Source organism: Megascapheus bottae, chromosome 4 (assembly GCF_031878675.1).
Source record: "Megascapheus bottae isolate mThoBot1 chromosome 4, mThoBot2.hap1, whole genome shotgun sequence".
Taxonomy (NCBI): domain Eukaryota; kingdom Metazoa; phylum Chordata; class Mammalia; order Rodentia; family Geomyidae; genus Megascapheus; species Megascapheus bottae.
In genome coordinates, this window is record NC_143512.1 from 59,419,430 (window position 1) to 59,440,748 (window position 21,319).

The window sequence follows — 21,319 nt, forward strand, 5'->3', positions numbered from 1 at the left end:
TTTAAATGATTTTAAATGATTTCTTCAAATGATTTCTTAAAGTGATATAATAACTTGTCTGTACATTAGAGTCTGGAACATTAGGCTACTATCTCTGACATTTCTAGTCATATAAAGGTAATAAGTATGTGTAAATCAGCTTCTAAGTCCCTAAACTTCAGCAGGTGGGAGATAAGGCATTTGATTGTATGAAAAATGAGCTTCTGTCAGTGCTTGTAATATTGAATAGCAGAATGTTGGTAATTAGAATGTATTTAAAAGCACAAGGTTAATATTTGATTCATCTTCAATGCTTCCTTTCCACAACTATTTTTGGAATACCACCATCACTCAGAAAAATAATCATTATTTCCTTCTCATATAACCTTGCGAATGTCATAGCATTATCCATCATTTTTCTTCTCTGTGTGTGCTAGTAGTGGAGCTTAGAGTCCTGGCCTGAGCACTGTTATATTAGTTGAAAGTACTCAGAAATTACCACATACTAGAAGATTTTCTCTGAAGCCCCGTTATCTTCCCAAAGACTATCCAAAATAGCACACATTTCCCTTGGATTCTCACTCTGTTATTTCATCAACCAGAGAAAATCAAACCAAACTTATGTGACAGAAAAGCATGAAAGTCAAAACTATATCTATCAGAAAAATTGTCTTGGGATATCGTTTTTTGAGGCCCATAAATTCATTTACTATATTCATCCACATTGCCTACACTCTCTATTTCCCTTTTCCTGGTGAAGTGCATGTTTCTTGATATTACTGGGTTGTCAGATACTCTTTTCACTATGATGTCCAATGCATAGAATAAAACCATAAGTTAGCCTTGGTGCATTGGCTCAGACCTGTAATCCTAGCTACTCAGGAAGTTGAGATCTGAGAATTGTGGTTCAAAGCCAGCTAATTAACCACTAGAAAACCTAAGCAGTGCTATAGCTCCAGGGGTAAGGCAATAAGCCTTGAGCTGAAGAGCTCAGGGACAATGCCCAGGCCCAGAGCTGAGTCCCAGAGTTCAAGTCCCACGACCAACAAAAATAAAATAAAATAAGCTTTTCCTCCTGCTAATTGATATATCATCAGTTCATTCCTCAGAATGAAATACAAAATTTCAACTTGAGAAACAGAGATTTTGTTTTGTTTTGCTAGTTCAGATTTTTCCACTTTGAAGAAAGTAATCATAATTTCTACCTTTACCTTTTCTTGTCTAAACAGGCAAGAAAGAAATGATCCTCAGATCTTAGCCTCTTGAGTAGGTAGGATTACAGGTGTGAACCACCACACCCAGCAATAAATAATAACATTTATATTTATAGGTAGTAACACAGACAGGTAGACAACAACGTTTGAAACTCTCAATGGTTCATATAATTCAAAATAATGTTTTTATGTTGCTAAGGTTTTGGCTAGTTCTAGGAAAAGTGCTTTTGGAAGACTGCTTACAATTAAATTAGTAATCTTCCCAATTATCCTGGCTTATTGGAAGGAAAGTAGCACTGATCCTCCTAAAGTGTCTAACTCTAATGGAGGAGAAATTCGAGAATAGCCAGTGAGCCGGGTAAACTAAGGTCAATGCTTTTAACTTTTAAGTATGCATTATATCTTTATCCTGTGGAGTTCTTAAAGGGGAATTTAGTACTTTAATAATAAGAATCACAAGCATAACCTCTCCATTAGAAAGTGAGAGCTGAAGAGGAGAGGTTGAAGAGAGGAAAGAGAATCTCTCCAGTGACAGGGTTTCCAAACTTGGCTCAGTATCCATTCCAATGAAGGTGCCTGTGTCATGATGACAGATCACAAAAAGGGAGTCCACAGGCACAGAATGGTCATTAGTTACATTCATCTTAACCTAATGGAAGTCTTGGCTTAGGAATTTGGCACTTTCATGAATGAGACTAATACACTAAATGCAGGATGCTGGCAGTACACAATGTAAGTTACCATCAGGTCATGGGCCATAATCTCAATATTTAATTTATGGACACTAAGAGATGAGTAGTGAAAAATAATCATGACCGGGGTAATATCTGGTTATGAGAATTGATTCTGTTAAAATCCCCCAGTGGCTGCACACTTGTTCATGTATATGCACAGCCTCTGGTACACATTCCTTCCTCCCAGTCTCCTTATATTAAGATAAAAGTAAGCTCAGTACAATTTTGAAGTATTAATCTCATCAAGTTGATTCTTTGAACTTGTTACTATTTTTAGTCCAACACAAACACACCTTCTCAACTATGTATAATATTTTTAAATATGACAACTCTGGCAAGAAGCCCAATTTGCAATATTAAAAGTAAAATTGTATGTGGTGACAGTTCCTTATCAGTTAACTATATTTGGAATAGAAAAGTGTTTTAAAATGTCTAGCCAATGAAGAAGGAAAAAAATGCATGTGCTTATAATTTGCCATCTACTTCTTTTCTAGTTAGAGTAAATTAGAGAGGTTTTTGAAATAATTTCCTTTGCTTTCTTCCTTCTTCCCTCTTTCCTCTCAATCCATCTTTCTTTCCCTCCTTCCTTCCTCTCTCCTTTCTTCTTTCCTTCCTACATTCCCTCCATCTTTCCTTCCATTCTTCTCTCTTTCTTTTCTTTCCTCCCTCTCTCACACTCCTCCTTTCTCTTTTCCTTCTTTCATCATAAAATTTTCTTTTGAAAATTGAAGTTGAAGGAGATCTATGAAAATAATCTCAATAATTTGAGTCTACCAGTAGTGACAGAGGTGAATGCATGCATGCATGCATGTATATGTGTGTGAATTCTCAGAATACACACATACATATATATTTATATATGAATTCTCAAAACTCATATACCCACATATATATTATACAAATTCTCAAGGCATGTCATACTTGGGTTGTTCAAAAAACATCTATTAAATAAGGAAAAACCACTGGGAACTTACACAGTTCCTCATTTCAAAATTCCCAGTATCTCTCTATTGCTAAATTTCTTTATGAAGATTTCTGGAGAAATACTCTTTGCTGTATTGACATGTAAGTACTTCTGACTACTTAACACATTTTAGTTTCTCAGCTGTTTATACTCTAGTGCTAATTGGTATATCAGACTGTCTTTAATGCTCTTATTGTCTTACATAAGGTCTTAATAAGGAAAGTATCTACAGTGTATATGGGAGTGACTAGAAGGAATAAAGAGAGGGTACAGACAAAGGAGGAGAGCTGAATTTATTTAGTGCCCAGAGGAAAACATAATTAAAACTGAGATTATAGAAATTTGCCTAGAACCATAATTGGACAAAACAAATGACAAAAATCCTAGACATACGGTAGCTATGGTAAATAATGAGCATGGTTGTTCTGGTAGCTTTAGGGTGGCCTTGTTTGTGTTCTATTGGATAAATATCCAGTAGTGGAATCATTGTGTTATAGGATAGCTCTACTTTTAGTCTTTTGAGGAACCTCCACACTGCTTTCCAGAGTGGCTGACAAGTTTACATCTCCACTAACAGTGTAGTAGCCATCTCTTTTGGTCACATTCCTGCCAGAAATTATTAATGTTAGTTTTCCTGATAATGGCAATTCTCACCAGGGTGAGGAAGAATTTCAATGTTGTTTTGATTTGCATTTTTATGGCTAGAGATATTGGACATTTCTCCATGTGTGTATTGACTATTATTCTTCCTCTGAGAAGTCTTTTTTGAAATATTCATCCCAATAATCAATTGGGTTTTTGAGTTTTGGGGGTGTTTAATTTTTTGAGCTCTGAGTACATTTAGATATGAGGCCCTTGTTGGATGTATAGCTAGTAAAATATATACCTTCCTGTGGGTTTTCTATTTATTTTGTTAGCTATGTTCTTTGTCATGAAGAAACTCTTCAGTTTGATACAATCCTATTTATCTATGCTTTCTTTGATTTGTTATAATTCTAGATTTTAGTAAATTTTGATTTGTATCAAAATTTTGAGTTGATACTGATGCGGGGTGATATGTAAATCTGGCTTCAGTTTTTGTATTTGTGTACATAATGGTAACCAAAAACCTGTAGAAAGAGATGAAGCAGAAACCACCTAACATTTTTACCTTACTGTGTCCTATGGAGGTATCAGAAATAAGAAACACTGAGAAACTAGGAAGTTATTGCTCATAAAACACTGCACACTTCCCACTATAGTCTTTTAAACTTTTTATTGTTATTACAAAGATGACATATTGAGGAGTTACAGTTATGTAAGTTAGGTAAAGAGTACATTTGTTTTTGGACATCTCTATAGAATCATATGTGCAATATCTGTTCCCTGATTTTGAATGCTAGAATCTGAGCAACTTGCGGAAATCTGATGTATGTTGCTGGTAATTAGGGTCTTCTTTCTCACAACTCTATATAGTATAGGCAAGAATGTTGATATTTGAGGAGAGTTGGACTATTTAAAATTCCATCAAATGAAAGTGACACAACAAAAAGATATTGTTCTATTTATCCTTTTTTTTTTTTTTTTGCCAGTCCTGGGCTTGAGGTCAGGGCCTGAGCACTGTCCTTAGACTTTCTCAAGGCCAGAGCTCTACCACTTGAGCTTCAGCACCACTACCGGCTTTTTTCTATGTATGTGGTACCAAGGAATCGAACCCGGGTCTTCGTGACTGCTAGGCAAGCACTTTAACCACTAGGCCAAACTCCCGGTCCTATTTATCCTTTTTTTAAAGTTAGTTTTATTGTCAACATGATGTACAAAGGGGATGCAGTTACGTATGTAAGGAAGTGAGTACATTTCTTGTGGAACATAATGACTCTCTCCCACATTTTTCTCCCTCTTTCCCTCCTGCCTCCCAACCCCTCCCCAAGCTGTGAAGTTCATTTCCAGCATAGTGTCTTGTGAGTATCACTGTTGCATTGGTTCATCCTTTGTCCTGAGTCTCACCATTTTGTTGTTCCCTTTTCCTTCCCTAATTCAAATAAACACATATATAATATACAAAATATCAAAATCACATACAGTGACAAAAGGGGATAAACCATAGGGGGAAAATCAAAAGAAAAAGAAATAACCTCACATAGTACATAAAAAACAACAACCACAAAGAAAATTTTGTTTACATATCTTGGAACTCATTTTGCTTAGAATCATCTTCTATTGTCATATGTACATAGCTATTGAGCTATTGTCTACTTATCTTCTATCTATTTTTGTCTCTGTGTAACCACAAAGTATTCATAACTGCTGGCTTTAGGCATACATATCAGATATAATATCTTACAATTTTCATTTACTTTTATATGTGGGAGAATTCTTTAATGTATCCAGAATCAGAAATTGTGACTAATTTTATATTACTTTGTATTTTTCAAATATATTCAAATATTCATAGGAAAGAACAAGTTTTAAAAATCAAAGTATTTGTTCCCTGAGTTTTAAAGAAATACTTAAAACATTTTACAGGGCTGATATTTAGCACTCTGTAACCACTGTAAAAAATAATAAGCTTTCTCTATATTTAGCTGATTTACCAAAATACTCCTTAATTTGAGGAACTGTGTGATTTACCTGTTGATTCTTGAATTATTCAATCTATTGGTTCTGTCATGTCTTCATTGTTCTTGAGAATTCAGTTAAAGTCACATTGATATTTCTCAGTTATTCATTTCTTTTTGTCTGACTTTCTTCATTTCTCTTATGAATCTGATATAGATCCTGGTTCTGGCAGATATATCTAAAAATAGTTCTATGTACATCTGAATCAAGAAAAAAGGGAAAGAATCTGAAAGTGAAATGAGAACAGCAAATACCCATTTTCCTCCACTTCCCTTGGCTCTGCTAACCACTGTTCTATTTTCTTTTCCTACGAGTTTGAGTATTTTCAGTTCCTCAAGTAGGGAGACTCATCAAGATTTGTCCTTCTATGACCCATTGATTTCACTTGTACTTTCTTCTGGGATCATGTGCTTTTGCAAATGACTATCCAATTGTGTGTATAAGCAATATTTCCTTTATCTGTTCATCCATCTATGAGCATTTGGGTTATTTCTGTAACTAAGCTTTTGTGAATAGTACAATGATATAGTATGAGATTTTAACTTCAATCTTTTGGGGGAATATACCCAGAAGTGGGACTGCTGTGGCATGTAATAGCTCCAGTTTTACTTTTTGTGAAAACTGCCATTTATATGGTAACAATTCCATGTGGGTTTCATTTTTCATCACAACTTTATAACATTTAATACTTTAAAATTTTAAATTGTAATTAATAGAAGGGTTACAGTTATATTCATCAGACAGAAGGTGCATTGCTTCACATATATTGTTACCTCTTCTCATATTTGTGTCCCCATTTGCCTCCCCCCATCCCCTTCTCACATCCTGTTTTCCCCCTTCCCTTTCCTATTTCAAATAAACAAATAAATATATATATATATATATATATATACAATATACCAGATAACAAGGTAAGATACTGTAATAGTATAAGAAAAACCAAGGGCAACTAAAGAGATAAGAAATAACATAGTACATTAAGAACAACAATCATACACTATATAGCTCTTTTTTCATATCCTGGAGGATCATTTAATACTTAAGCTTTTTTGGTAGCCTATCTAATAGATATCCAGATAACTCACTCTTATGTTCTATGATGATTCCTAATGTTTAACTGGTTTACATATGCCTGTTGATTGGTTTGTATCTTATTTAAAAATGTCTATTCAGTTTTGTGCTCATTTAAAAAAATAGATGTACTTTTGTTCTCCAATTATGTGAGTTCTTTATACATTTCACATGAAGATATCTTGTAAGATAGATCATTTGCATATATTTTTGCTCATTCTTGAACTCATCTTTTTAGTCTGTTATTTTCCTTGTTGTACAACAGTGTTTTAACTTTGATGGCATCCCTTTTCTCTAGTTTGCTTTTCTTAGTTGTAGTTTTGTTGAGAAGTAATAAATCATCATTAAAATGAATGTAAAACTACTTGTTTTCCCAACATTCTTTCTAAAAGTAGTACACTTTCAAGTTTCATGGCAAACAAATGGATTGGGTCGCTCTCTTTCTATAAAAGAGCTACCATAGAGTCTTTATGCTGTTGTTTTTGTTCAAGACTGGACAGAGGCTTCTTGGTATGCTTCTACCATAGTGGCTTCTACCTAGAATTTCCTGGCCTAAATAATCACCAGTTGGATTTTCTGTATCATGATTTCTGTCCAGATATAAGATACTGGGGTTGGAACAAAGATAGAGGAAGAGATTATGCTAGTGTGGTGCAGTGGCTCATGCCTGTAATCCTAGCTACCCAGGAGGCTAAGATCTGAGGATAAAGGTTCAAAGCGAGCCCAGGCACAAAAGGACCTCAGACTCTTATCTCCAATTAACCTGCAGAAAATGGGAAGTGGGGCTTGGCTCAAGAGTACAGCAGTAGCCTTGAGCTAAAAAGCTCAGGGATGGTGCCCAGGCCAAGTTCAAGCCCCATGACCCACTCAAAAAAAAAAAAAAAAGAAAAAAAAGAGGAAGAGATTATGCACAGTCTCTGAGGTAAAAGACTTAATTCTGAAAAAACTAAAAATAGGCAAAGGGCAGAAGGGAAACATTAAGTAAACATTCCTTGCTGACACCAGCTGGAGATGTGTTTTCTTTGCAGCATCAGTGAGCTAATGATTTTACTCAAGCTCTCAGATAAGACATGATAAAATCTACTGGGACATGTCTCCATCAGATGGCAGAAGAACACATATTCTTCATTATCTAGGATTCCAACAAAGGTAATTGATTATTTTATATGGTTAGTAGGCTTGTGTTGATTCCAAATAGTTTTGCATTTTCTCTGTGTCTTAGATTATTTGATATGGGATTATATGTTATAAGACTCTAGAAGAAATTCTTGATTGATCTAAATTAAGCAAGATGAATCATAATCTTATACAAGAGCATCTATTTCCTAAAATTAAGTGAAGAGATATGCATAAGCATTTACTTTCAGAATACTCTGATATATTGTGGTTTTCAAGCAGTCAGAAGCACCCCGCCCCGAGAAAGACTGGCCAGAGTAGGGGGGCAAGGAATTTAGAATCCTGTCCCTTCCCTCAACAGCCCCCTCCCTCAGGCCATTGACTGGAGATTGACAGGCGGGCTACCCATAAGACCCAGCACTCCACCAAGTGAGGCGGGCTGTCCCAACTCCCACCCGCCCAATGGGCTCAACCCCCAGCCCTCTGACTGGAGACTGACAAGCGGGCAGACCCTAAGACTCAGCACCCCACCAGGGGAGGCGGAGCTGTCCCAGCTCCCACCCGCCCACCAGGCTCCTCTCCCAGGGCACTGGATCGGGAGAGTGGAGGGCGTTGGGACCCTGCCTTACAACAGTGGGTAGGGGGTGCGGGTAAATAGGAGCCTGCATCTGCCCCCCCTCAATTCTTGAGCGAGGCATCCTCCAGCTGGGAATCCTGAGCAAGACACCACGGAGGGCCCCCCCCACAGTCACAGACTCTGACAAAGCAGTGGAAACACAGCAGGGATCTGAAGGGCCAACCAGCAGCCAAGCTCCCCTTCTGAGAACCAAAAAGGCGAGGCTCCGCCCTTGGAGCCCACGTCCCCAGCTGGGCCCCATCCCCTGGGAACAGAGGGGTCTCCTGCTGGTCCTGCTGAGAGCTCCTGAAACTTTCAATCCCCAGACCCTTGGCTTGGGGCCCCCCCTGGAAGCAGCACAGGAAAACGTCCGCCAACTGCGCTCAGAAGGAAGCTCGCAGATCCATCCCATGGCCACTGGTTGGGCTAAGAACTAGTCGCGCAGCAACACATAAGGTTTATTTTAATACTTTCCAAACTTTGTACTCAAATACGCTGCCTACTTACCCCCTGACCTCTCTCATTCTATTTTTCTATCTCTGGACCTCTGCTCCTCTTTTAACCCTTATACTGCATGGATCTACACTTGATGGCTGTTGAGCAACACTGTATATCTAGGTGTTTAATTATTCTCTAGGCTCAGAGGGACTTAAAGACAATAGAGATTGGATTGAGAGGCTTATTGTTTTGGATATAAATCGCTTATCAGTGAATTAGTAGACTAGTCGGTAACTGCACAAAAAGAAAGAGGGATAACACCAATCAAAACTTGTGAACATCTAGAGTCTGCCAGCTACAGAGGTCTAGGTTGGTTATATCTGAAAAACTATAATCGTGTTTAGTATTAATCTTGCTCCCATTTTCAAATGGGCAGAACAAGAAACTCAAGAAAAAGGTCAAATCAAGAAACAACATCCCCCACCTCCCCCACCCAATGTAAACAGCCAATGGAACAGTCACTGGCAAACCTAGAGGAGAGTCTTCCAAGTGCTACACAAATGCAATTGATAAACATCATTAATGAAAAATGTGAAAATATAAAGAAAGAGATCAGGGAGGAAGCCATAGCTGAACAAAAGGAAACCATAAACAAGGTGATAAGTGAAAAAGAAGAAGCCATAAAGGAGGCCATAATAAAGGTTTTTCAAAAAAAGATGGATGAATTCATAGAATCCACAAATAAAAAGGTGACCGAACTCCAGCAAATGTTCAAAGAAAATAAAGCTATTGAGTTAACCACTCAAATGGAAATCAAGGAGCTAAAGAAATCCATACATGATCTAAAAGAAGAGATGCAAGGCATCAAAAATGAGCAATTAGTAGCAAGGGAGATGAAAAATAAAGTAGATAGCTGTGATAGCAGGTTAGACAATGCAGAGGAGAGAATTTCCGGGGCTGAAGATAATTTAGTTATTATAGAGAAAGAACAGAAAATGAGTCAATCCAAATCTAGGAAAAATGAGAGAGTGCTTCAGGAGGTCCAAGATACAATTAGGAAGCCTAATTTAAGGCTAATTGGTATTGAGGAGGGTGTGGAGACAGAGGTCAATGGTATTGGAAATATACTTCAGGAAATCATCTCAGAGAATTTCCCAAATATCCAGAAGGGCAGACCTATCCAGATACAAGAAGCTTTTAGAACCCCAAACAGACCTGACCAGAAAAGAACATCTCACTGCCACATCGTAATCTGAACTGGATCAATAGAAACCAAAAAAGATCCTGGAAAAAGAGCAACAAACCAACCCTAATCCCAGTAGAAGAAAGCAAATTATTAAAATCAAAGCAGAATTAAATGATTTGGAATCCAAAACAACTATAGAAAGAATCAACAAAACAAGGAGTTGGTTCTTTGAAAGAATTAACAAAATTGACAAGCCCTTAGCAAATCTTACCAAAAAAAGAAGAGAGCATATCAAAATAAACAAAATCGCAGATGAAAATGGTAATATCATGACAGAAATTACCAAGATCCAGAATATCATGAGGGAATACTTCTCAAACCTTTATGCCAACAAATTTGAGAATCTAGATGAAATGGATGAATTCCTAGCCAATATTAACATACCCACACTGAACCAAGAAGAACTAAGCCAACTCAACAGGCCTATTTCAAGCTCTGAAATAGAAATGGCAATTAGAGAACTTCCACCTAAGAAAAGCCCAGGGCCAGATGGATTCACAGCTGAATTCTATAAGGTCTTCAAGCAGAGCTCACACCAATACTCCTCAAGCTCTTCAACGAAATTGAAAATGAAGGTTCCTTACCAAACTCATTCTATGAAGCCAGTATAACTCTCATCCCCAAACCAGACAGAGATTCATCAAAGAAAGAGAACTATAGACCTATATCTTTGATGAACATCGATGCAAAACTTCTCAACAAATACTGGCCAACCGTCTACAACAACTCATCAAAAAAATTATACACTATGATCAAACTGGATTCATCACGGGGAGGCAAAGCTGGTTCAACATACGCAAATCAAGTAATATAATTCAACACATCAACAGGAGCAAGGACAAAAATCACATGATTCTCTCAATAGACGCGGAAAAGGCATTTGACAAGATCCAACACCCCTTTATGTTAAAAGCTCTGGAGAAACTAGGAATCCATGGAACATTCCTCAATGTAATAAAGGCTGTGTATGAGAAACCTACTGCTAGTATTACACTTAATGGTGAAAATCTAAAGCCATTCCCTCTAAAATCAGGAACGAGACAAGGATGCCCACTCTCTCCACTACTCTTTAACATAGTACTAGAATTCCTAGCCACTGCAATAAGGCAAGAAGCAAGCATAAAGGGGATCCAAGTAGGGAAAGAGGAAATAAAACTATCCCTCTTTGCAGATGACATGATTCTGTATTTAAAGAATCCTATAGACTCTACTCCCAAGCTCCTTGAGCTGATTCAAAGCTTTGGAAGAGTAGCAGGCTATAAAATCAACCCTCAAAAATCAACTGCCTTCCTTTATGCCAACAGTGAGAGGAACGAGGCAACAATCAGGAAAGAAACTCCTTTCACAATAGCCTCAAAGAAAATAAAGTACCTAGTAATTAGCTTAACTAAGAATGTAAAGGACCTTTTTGACGAAAACGTTAAAACCCTAAAAAAGGAAATTAAAGCAGAACTAAGGAAATGGAAAAACCTCCCATGCTCCTGGATTGGAAGAATCAACATTGTGAAAATGACAATCTTGCCAAGAGCTATCTACAAATTCAATGCAATACCCATCAACATCCCAATGTCATTCTTTAAAGAAATAGAAGAGGCAATCCAAAATTTCATATGGAATAATAAAAGACCCCGTATAGCAAAAACAATTCTTAGCAGAAAGAACAGCGCTGGAGGAATTTCAATTGCAAACTTTAGACTCCATTACAGAGCTATAATTCTCAAAACAGCTTGGTACTGGCACAGGAACAGGCCTGAAGACCAATGGAATAGAACTGAGGACCCAGATATTAAACCACAGACCTATGGCCACCTAATCTTTGACAAGGGAGCCAAAAAAATAGAATGGAAGAAAGACAGCCTCTTCAACAAGTTGTGCTGGCAGAACTGGTTAAGCACCTGCAGAAAACTAAAGCTGGATCCTTCGTTGTCACCTTGCACTAGAATTAACTCCAAATGGATCAAAGACCTCGAGGTAAAAGCTGACACACTGAAAAGTTTACAGGAAGGAATAGGAGATTCACTAGGCCTCCTTGGCACAGGTTGAAACTTTCTTAATAAGGACCAAGAATCACAACAAATCAGAGAAAGGCTGGATAAGTGGGACTGCATTAAACTGCAGAGCTTTTGTATCGCAAAGGACATAGCTAGTAAACTAATCAGGAAGCCTACAGAGTGGGAGAAGATCTTCACCAACCAAACAACGGACAAAGGCCTCATATCCAAAATATATCAACAACTCAAAAAATTGAATCACTCCAAAACTAACCTCCAAAGTAACAACCATCCCATTAAAAAATGGGCCAAAGACTTAAAGAGAGTCTTCTCTGAAGAAGAAACAAAAATGGCCTATAGACACATGAAGAAATGCTCAATATCTCTGGTCATAAAAGAAATGCAAATCAAAACAACTCTAAGATTCCACCTCACTCCAGTTAGAATGGCCAGGATCAGGAAAACGAATGACAACAGATGCTGGAGGGGATGTGGCCAGGAGGGATCACTACTATACTGTTGGTGGGAGTGCAAACTCGTTCAACCACTATGGAAAGCAGTGTGGCAGTGCTTCAAAAGGCTAAACATAGAACTCCCCTATGACCCAGAAATTCCACTACTTGGCATTTACCCAACCATCCAGAAACAAGGACATACTAAACCCACTAGCACAACAATGTTCATTGCAGCACTATTCACCATAGCAAAGATATGGAACCAACCTAGATGTGCCTCAGTTGATGAGTGGATCAACAAGTTGTGGTATTTGTACACAATGGAATTCTATGCTGCTGTCAGAAAGAATGACATTGCCCCATTTGTTAGGAAATGGAAAGACTTAGAAAAAATCATATTAAGTGAAGTAAGCCAGACTCAAAGGAACTTAGGCTCAATGGTTTCCCTCATTCGTCATAATCAGTAGAAACCTTGGGCTCTACTAGCAGAGATTTGCAATAGAGCAAAATCTTGATACATAAGGCCATATAATGTGAAGCTAATTGAAAGGACCTCCAGGATATTGAAACAAAATCCATATAATGAATGATTGTTGTCTTTAATGTACTATGTTGTCTCTCATCTCCTTTGCTGTCCCTTGGTTATCTCATATTGGTATACTATCTCACTTTGTTATCTGAAATATTGAATTTATTTGTATTTGGATATTTGAAATTTGATAGGGGAGGGGGGAAAACCAAGACGGGTGGGGGGTGTGGGGGGGAGGGAAATGGGTACCAAGACATGTGAAAGGGTATCAATGTATGTGAATTAATGCACCTTCTATCTGGCAAATATCATGTAACCCTTTTACTAATTACAATAAAAAAATTTTAAAAAAAGTTACAAAAGCATAAGGCATATGGTCCTTTGCAGAACAATATTAGAAAATAAAAAGCAACTAGAGAAATATCTGACAAGATTGAGGCCCATTTCTTAATTTAATTATTAATTAATTTCCAATTAATTAAATTCAATTAATACTACTCAATTTTCTCATTGCATTGGATAACAAACAAAACATTCCAGCAATCCAAATATTGATAAAAATCACAAACTGTTTTGAGAACTCTTACAATAAATGCAGTCATCCCTACCAGTGGTCTCCTATGTGATGATCTGCTTTGCTGCCAAGAGAAATATTTTGTTTATTTTATTTTTAATTATTTTGCTTGTCCTGGGTCTTGAATTCAGGACCTGGGCACTGTGCCTGAGCCTCTTTGTGCCCAAGGCTAGCTACAACTTGAGCCATAGTGTCAATTCCAACTTAATCTGAGTAGCATATTGGAAATGAATGTTATGGACTTTCTTGCTAAGGATGGCTTCAAAATTTGATCCTCAGATCTCAGCCTCCTGACTAGCTAAGGTCACTGGTTTCTAGCATGACAACAGTTTTGTTAGTATATATTATCAAATATACGATCTTAATCTTACAAAAATGCTGTTATATTTTTACATTCATTTAATAGCTTTCAGTAAACATGTATATGCATTGTATCTACTTCCTTTTATAAAATATATAAGCAATGTGATAATTTAGAGTGGAACACTGTCCATTTTATTCAGATGTTTTTCCTTGGTTTATAGTAAAGGTGAGGATTATACAAATTGAGGTAGTCTCCTACCTGAAAATTAGTATTAAAAAACCTGTTTTCTATTACATGAAGTCACTGTATCTGCTCTTTAGTCTTAATCTGCTAATTGGGCATGATATTGACCAGTAATTCCAGAGATTCTAACCCAGAAAACTAATCATTTCATCAATTCTTAGCTATAACTTAAATTGCCTTTTCCAGGCTTAATTGACTCTGATTACTTTGAAATCTATCAGGATGAGGTTTCCTGTTTTCTGTCATTTTACACCCATTATCTTGTTCCATTGCTATCTTGACATTTTCTTGTCTCACAGTTTTCATTCACAAGACTGAGATAATCACATTCAGACTCTGTTTAGAGACAAGAAATTCTAAAAACAAAACAAAGCAAAACAAAAAACCTAGCTGTCCTCTGTAGAAATTGCCCAGCCTCATCCTGCCTCAGTTTAGACCTGAATGTTAGCCAGGGCCAGTTGGACTTTGATTAACATTAGTATTTCTTTCTCTAGCAGAAGTTACATTCATTACTTCAGCCAAAGTATTGAGAAGTGCATTGCACTGCAGTTGAATCCATTGCTCAAATGGAAAACCTGAAAAACTCAAACAACAATACTAATTGTCTTTGCTACTGCTATAAGGAATATAATAGCACTGGTAACTTGGAAAGTATTGTGTTTCTCATGGGGGCTGGGAAGTTCGGTGTTAAAGTGCAGTCATCTGGAAAGGACCTTTGTGCCATCTTACCATAATGTTATGGTAAGAGAAAATGTATATGAGAGAAAAGTGAGGGAAAGCAAAAGAACATATTCAGCCAGAGGCTAGTGGCTCACATCTGTAATCCTTCACAGTAGGAAGACAGCACCACTAGAAAATTTTGTAAGACTTAAGTCCAACTCATCACCACAAGTAAGAAGTCAAGCCTGGCCCAGATTTTAATCCTGAATTCATTGCCCATAAGGTTACTCCCTTCCAGTTCCATCCAAGTGACAACTCAATTTCAATATGTGGTTTGGAGAAGACATTCAAAGTACAGCATGTCTCGTCAGAAAAGATTCCTTGAGCTTGGCACCGACAACAGTCAAGATTCTATTCTTATGATTCCGGGAAGATGGCACGTCTGTTTCATGACTTTAGCTAGGTCACTTTCTTTGCCTGGTCATTCTAAAGTAAAATCTCATTTGTCATCTCATTTCCCTACTCTGCTTCAATCTTACCATTTTTGTGATCACATCTACTACACAGTATTTCATTATTTGATTACATGGGCCATGAACTCAGAGACTTTCCTTTTGTTAGTGCAACTTCAGTGACTAAAATGATGCTTGTGATATCACAGACCTCCAACAACATTTTGTGAATAAATAATCTTATTGGGAAAATTACTTATAGAATTCTGAGGAGCATGTGCCTTGTTTCAAATCAGGCACAATTTCTAGCCCCCATCAATGCCTATGATGAAGAAAATGTACTCAATGTTACTTGTTGAGTAAATAAATACATTAACGAAACCATGAGTCCTTTATTCTATTTAACTTTGAAGAAGAGAAATAGCCAGTAGTAAAAAGAGTCATACTACATTTTAAAATATAATTTTGTAGAAGTTGTCTTTAAAACTTTGTTTTTCTGTAAACAAGATTTGACTACATAACCCAGTCTGGGCTTGAACTCATGATCCCCCTACTCATCCTCATAATGCTGGAACTAGAGTAACAATTATTATTTGATCACAGTCAGTCTTTCCTTGTGATACACACACACACACACACACACACACACACACATAACACACAAAGTAATTCTATGCTTCCATCAGAAAGAACGGCATTATCATATTTGTAAGGAAATAAAAAGACTTGGAAGAAAATCATATTAAGTGAGTAAGCCAGACCCGAAGAAACATAGGCTCCATGGTTTCCTTTACTTATAATAATTAGTATATATCTAGGATACTCCAAGGCTCACAATAATTCAGTAGCGATGTACATATGACCATATATGATGATGCTAATTGAAATGAATTCAAAGATATGGAAACAAGAGGTTTTTCTTCGTTGTTTTTTTCTTTTGGGGGGAACTATGAAAATTTATTACTATTGTGTTTTTATCATTAAAATTTAGCATCTTGGTCTTTCCTTCTCGCATTTGTATAGGGCCAAAAGAGACACACTGGCTACTTTAACGACCTTAAAGCAGACTCCAGGAATGTCACCCCCAGCATAACCTTGTTGGCCAAATCCAGCAATCAGAACGTCATCAATAAAATTCAAGCAACCATCATTGAGTACGAAAGCTGTGGTATTCTTGCCATTCTCTATCAGCTTCACCCGGACACACTTGCTGAAGCAGAATTTGGCTGCTAGGCTTCAACTTCTACTTTTTCTAGAACAATTCCCTTTGCATGGGAGGCGCCCCCAAACGGTTAGCCTTCAGGACTGTGCCCAAATGGGCTTTCTTGTATTGTTTGTCATGCCGCTTCTGATCACATCGGTGACTGCGGAGCTTCCTGGCAGTATGGAGACCAGGACACTTGCCCATCCTGCTGGAGCCACGGGCCTGAGCGAAAGGGCTAAGCTGTCCAGAAAGGAACCCTGTTGTTGTTTTTAATGTACTGTGTGAAGTGATTTCTTTCCTGTTTCATTTTTCCCTTTTGCTTTATCCCCTGTTGTCACTGTATTTGATTTTGATACCCTATGTCTTGTGTATACATTTATCTGATTTGGGAAAGGGAAAGGGAACCACAAAATGGTTAGGCAAAAGTAAAAGAATGAACCAACACAACAGTGATACAAGATAGTATGTTGGAAATGAACCTTACAACTCATGTGTGTGGGGGGGAGTTAATGGTTGGGAAAATGGGAGAAAAAATAGGGAGGGGGTAAAAATGTTCAACAAGGAATGTACTCATTACCTCACATATGCAACTGTAATCCCTGTATATATCATCTTGACAATAAAATTAAATTTAAAAATTTGAAAGTTGAGTTACGCAGCTCAGGTTGGCCTTAAAGTTGTTATGCAGCTCAGTCTGGCTTCAAACTACACCCTAGGAACACTACCTTGAAAAAACTGGGTTATAAAGGTGCCTCCATCACACCCGATTTGAAATTATGCCAAGTAACAACTTTGTCTTCTTATACTACTGGAACCATGAATACGCTAGGCATGTCCAATATCCCTGTTCTACAAACCTAGCACCTAGACCACAAGATGGGCTATTAAAGTATAAATATATATCTGACATATATATGTATATGTGCCAAAATTTAATCTAAGGATGAGAAAAAAGATTCCTGTTCAGTCTCCATTTCACTGGAGGCTCGTTCTTAACCTTTTGATCAGAGGGGAACAGCAAGATAAGAAGAAGGCCTGCCAAGGAGTCTTCCATCTCATGATACTATTTCAAACTAGTCTTCCACCTTCTCTAAACTATGGAGATGAAGACAGGAAGGCCCTGCACAGACTCCAGTGGATACAGAGCTTTGGAGTCCATTCATAAACATTGTTTACCCCAGTGATAGCCAGTGTTGTTGCCCAGCACACTCTCAGGCTGGACCATGAGCAGCTCCAGAGTCAGAGAACCACCAAGGTCTGGTTGCATCCCATCATAGGCTAGTCACAGGGAGCAACTTCTTGATTTATGCCCATACAGTGATAATGTGCAACTGCACTTTGCAGCCTGGCAGGGAGCCCAGGGTGAGAAGCAAGTCTCAACTTCTTTTTCCGAAGTGCCATTAAAAGCCACAAACCACATCCAGGCTGGGTTGTAAGATGTTAGTTAGCTTTTTGGCTCACTTTGGGTGTCTTCAGCATCAGTGTAAGGTCTCTCTCTCGCCACTTCTCAGATCTTTGACTTCACTCACAGAAGTTTGGGAAACAAGTACTTTATCCATATTTGATAATTAATAGAACAAAAGAAAATTATATTTCAGAATATTAATTTTAGAAAGCAACTTGTGCATATACTCTTGTAAACATGTACTCTGCTGCTTTTAATTGTAATTCCTTGTGTTTGTTTATATATTGACTTATTTGTTTATTTATTAATTTCTATGTCAAAGTCACAGTATACAGTGCCCAAGCTGGCTTAGATGTTGATATTGTCCTGCCTCCAATTCTCAAGTGCTGGGACTGTACACATATGCCCAGTTACTCTGACTCTTTATATAACAAGACATTCCAAATTTTGGCAGTCTTCTCTGGTTAGTTCTAATAATATTCTTCTTCTGCTCCACCTAAAACAAAGCAAAAATTTAAAAATAAAATTTCAAGTTTTTGTTCATATATTTTTATTGCAATTATTGGAAGGGTTACATTATATTAACCAAATAGAACATGCATTACTCCACAAACATTGATACTCTTTCTCATGTCTTGGTCCCCATTTCCCTCCCTCCACCCTTGCAAAATTTCAACTTTTGTTTCTCAAAGTTTTATTCCTAATTTTCATTCACAGTTTTTCTTTTGCATATAACAAATCTGTCACTCTTTATTCTCAGATATAAAAGCAGCCATTGCTGAGCTATAATACTTATTACACTATTAGTTTTTTCATTTATTTTTATTGTAATTAATAGAAGGGTTACATTATATTCACCAGATAGAAGGTACATTACTTCACAAACATTGATATCCTTTCTCATATTTTGGTCCAAATTTTCCTCCCCCTACCCCCACCCTTCATCTTGTTTTTCCCCCTTCCCTATCCGATTTCAAATAACCAAATAAACATATATACAATATATCAGATAAAGGTAAAATACTGTAACAATATGAGATAACCAAGGAACAGCAAAAGAGATGAGAGATAACATAGTACATTAAGGACAACAATCACACATTACATGGCTTTTGTTTCTATATCCTGGAGGTCCTTTTATTTTGATTATGAGCCCATAATCTGAACCATGTTTTTATAAGTGAAGTAGTATAATTAGAAGGAAGATAAATCATAATCTGATAAATAACAGAGTTCACATCCCAAACTATGTACATATTACCAGGTACTCTTAATTAGTGTATGTGTGTCATAGGTCTCCAAATATTTGCTGAATGAACTGATGCTTATCTCTCAGTTAGAAAGCTGTCAGGGAAGCCTAGTGTAGACAACATAATAATCTGTTTTCTGAATAAATCTGGGAAGCCTAGTGTAGACAACATAATAATCTGTTTTCTGAATAAATCTGGGAAGATGTCAGGTTTCTTTTATAAATATCCTATTATCATCCTTCCCTGAGAAACACTAAAACACTTTACTCTCTTTTGCACCCTTTTATCTAAACTACATCTCAGCAATATAGGCCTTGTGCCTTTACATCTAGCCAGGAAAGGTTCTTTTTGGAGTGACTCTAAGATATGCCTTGGTGTGCCTTATCCTATTTCCTTTTCTTATGTCTCTGATGCGTCATTAAATCCTACTTATAGCCATGATGTGTTCTTATGATGTGAAGAGGTGCATGCATCTTTTCTTGAACTTCTTTCTTCTAGGATTCTATAATTTTTATGCAGTCCATACATTCCTTTTCCTGACAGAACTGCCTTGCCTAACTTCTGTCTGATCTTCAAAAACACTCAACAAGAAGGGCCTGTTGTGTGGGAAAGGTCAGCTTCTTATGAAATAAAAGACAGACGGTTTATCTGTCACAGCCTTATATTCAAGGGTAAAAGCATCTTGAGAGCTCACAGAAGTTTCTCAAGTGTGACATTTTCCACCATGATGACAGTTGACTACAAAGACAGTATAGACACTAAAAGCCAATATTTGCTATAATTGAGCCACTATCTGAAAGTCATGTATTACAAATAATAAATATCAGCTTTAAAGTTTTAAAATAATTATCCTGGTGTTGTTGGACCGGAGCTGTTAATGCAGAGCTTATTTTCTATTACTTTCTATAAGTAGTTATAATATCCAATGGCACCTCAGAATAATAGTATCACACTTTTGACAAGACCACATTTAGATAAACTGTCTCTAACATCTGACAGTAACAATGCTAGCATCCAACATCTTTTTTAAGTATTGATTGTGTGATTTTTTGTTATTGTATTAATACTAATGATTATTACTGATAGTTTCTAATTGATTATTCCTATTCCATACAAGGAAACTGATCACTGAGGAATTTTAAATAGCCCAAAGCCACATTACTGGTACATGGAGCTAAATGAAAATCAAATCTGAACACTGGGAATGTAAATATCATATCATCCTTTGAAAGGGGAAAGCAAGAAGCCCTTGGACATAGAGTTGAAAGATGATTGGTCAGAGGAGGAAAACATAAGTCTTCATAATGAGGAAATTATTCACTAAGAGTATTTTCTTAGTACAAGATTTCAGATAGTTATGGTAAGCTCACTGCTAAGTTGACTTTTCGAGGGATGACCAACACAGAAAAATACAATGCTTGTATTGAACTGGAAGATGATAGAGGAAAGAATAAAGATTATTGAAGGCTGTGGGTATATTTTAATATATATGCTATTTCTACAGTTTTGAAAATGCTCCCAGGAAATAAATTCCTTAAAAAGTCTCTAAGGGTGCACTACTCATAGCCATTTTATCAAAAGTTATGAGGACAACCTCACAAGCATTGCTAGGAAGTTAGCTTATTGTGACTGTCCTCTGCCAATCAGAAGAAGATGTTAGAGATCAGGGCTCTCAAGCATCTATGATGGTGATGAAGCAATGAACCAGTAGAGGCCAAGAAGTCATGCATAGCAATCTGATACTTACTTTAACGTCAATGGGTATGCTTTACTTTGTTTAAATTTTTCTGTAAACACGATGAATTAGATATTGCATCCTGGTAGAAAAAGACATGCAGAGATATTTTAAAGATCCATTTAACCAAATGAAACCATTGAAGAATGAAATCTTGGAGGCTGATGATCAAGGTGCTGAGATCAGAATCTCTTGCTTAGAGCACAAATATAACCTCATTTAAAATCCAGAACCTGCTAACAAAATGGGTTATCGAATCCCTAGGAGGAAGCCATGATAGAATACTAGGGCAAGTGTTTACTGGGATAATTTCCCCAACCATTCCTTACTCAATCTACAAGTTTGTACTTGGGTGAACTTACTCAAGAAAGGAATACTTAGACTTTACAAGGACTGTGAGGCACAGTGGCTGGGTTGACATTAACATGTAGAGATAAGGTAAGGTAGGCCAGTTACAGGATTCATAAGGTACAGGATGATAAAAGGTACAGGATGATAAAAGAAGCTCTTCAAAGGCAGCTGTAAAAGGGCACTCCTAGGT

The 21,319-nt window shown here is 37.1% G+C and overlaps 1 long non-coding RNA gene and 1 pseudogene across 1 annotated transcript; both read right to left on the reverse strand.

Moving 5' to 3' along the window:
* Positions 1–4,759: 4,759 nt before the first annotated feature.
* Positions 4,760–18,283, reverse strand: LOC150064521 (uncharacterized). Its single transcript, XR_016535164.1, has 3 exons — positions 17,850–18,283; positions 5,502–5,689; positions 4,760–4,902 (listed from the first exon to the last, which is right to left on the reverse strand). It is a non-coding gene; the product is annotated as an uncharacterized LOC150064521 (long non-coding RNA).
* LOC150064522 (small ribosomal subunit protein uS12 pseudogene) lies at positions 16,113–16,647 on the reverse strand (annotated as a pseudogene).
* Positions 18,284–21,319: the final 3,036 nt, after the last annotated feature.